We start from the raw sequence: 1,846 nt of genomic DNA, 5'->3' as shown, positions 1-1,846 counted from the left end.
GAAGCCATAGTCCTAGTGTGTCAAGACACTTCAGGGAAATCACAGGCATGTCTCAAGAGAGTAGCTGTCACAAGACTGAGTTCCTTGCAAAACTTTGACCCTGGATATTGCCCGACATCACCCGAAGATTTCCTCTGACATTTCAATGGAAGCTACAATGATGATACATCTTGCATTCTGCCTGCTTGCCCAATGAGATCATGTGTGTAATGCCAAAGTCTGCATCTGCTATGAGCTGTGCCTTGGCTTGCTTGATCCACAGATGTGGCAGCCTCTGACTACCAAATTGGCTATACATAGAGAAATGATTCTCTAAGTCGTCCTGGGCATTCAGGGTGGCCTAGGGCTCTTTTCTCAAATGATTCTTCTCTGCAATACTTTTGAAACAAATTTGCATTTTTATATCTCAGAGCCTGTGATGGCTGCTCTTGAGAAATCCTTCTTATTGTCCAAGTGTGAAGCATTGCCATACCCATTTTAGTTGAAGCTTTCTGTACTCTTTCTTTTCTGGTCAAGCTAAAAATTTCCCAAATCCCTGTGCTCTCTTCCTTTTTGCTTTTCAATCCCATGCATCAAAATCAGTCAATAACACCAATGCTATGATCTAAATGCTGTGTTGTATTGAAATTTCCTTCACCAGATAAACTAGTGCATCATCTTTAAGCTCAGACTTCCAAAAGTGTCCCACAAAGGAAAGGACAAAATCCAGGGAGTTTTATAAATGAAGAACTATGAATAAAGCACATATGGACATTATATTGAAACTTAAAAATATATTGAAAAATAAAATAAGACTTTGGGCTTGGAGTCTGATTTTCCTAGCTCCTAACTGGAGCAAATCAAACACTCTACTTAAAAACCCTGCTATTGCCCCCAAACAACCATCTTTTTAGTCTAGAGGCTTCTCCATGAGTTTCAACACTAAATAAAAATTAGGCAAGGTTGATAAAGTTTTAAAGAAACTCCTAGTCAAAACAATCCTGTTGAAGAACAAGAACAGTGATGTTTGGGCAACAGAATAACATATACTTCAAACATAAGATTTGTGAACTGCCTTTCACATTGGTTGCCAATAGCATCTGCATATTTTCTTGTGACATATTTCTCTCTCTCTCTCTCTCTCTCTCTCTCTCTCTCTTTCTGTGACATGAACTTTACTTGCTTTGGTTTGCTCAGCATATTAAAAATATTCAACATATTAAAAATTTATGGCTATCCTTACTCCTTGCCAACATCTCTTCCTATAAATGTTTGTTTGTGAACATTATCAGAGGCAATTCTTTTATTCTCTGTGATAGAAATCATATAATTTTATATGTTTCATACTCTTGATATGAAACTTTCAAATGAAATGGAACTGTGGAAGAATTATTTTTAGAAGACCTTTAAATATCAATAAATGATGAGAATATAACCAATGTGAACAATACACTACCTATACTATATTTGATGCAAGAATTAGCTATTATCAAATAATCCCTATGAAGAGAAATTGGAGAATAATAACTGGAGAATAAAATAATTAAATAAAAGCTATAAGAATGTATATTGATTCTTTTCAGAACATCATAAAATTTTTAATATATATCTACAAAGATTAGGACATGCCTTTGGTGTATGAAATCAGGAACATTGTACAACTAAATTCAGAATGTCTTATGACAGTCTTAAGGTCAAAGATAAACATACACATTAAAGAAGAAACTCAGAAATAATATCTCAGGTCAGTTAATAGTAAATAGACAATTATTGAGCCTATATTTATTTTGTTTCTTTCTAGCAAAGGAGGAAATAAATAAAAAATACAATTCTAATCTTGGCCATGGAAGAACCTAATGCAGTTTCT

Source organism: Marmota flaviventris, chromosome 6 (genome assembly GCF_047511675.1).
Source record: "Marmota flaviventris isolate mMarFla1 chromosome 6, mMarFla1.hap1, whole genome shotgun sequence".
Taxonomy (NCBI): domain Eukaryota; kingdom Metazoa; phylum Chordata; class Mammalia; order Rodentia; family Sciuridae; genus Marmota; species Marmota flaviventris.
Note: the sequence above shows the minus strand (reverse complement) of the source record.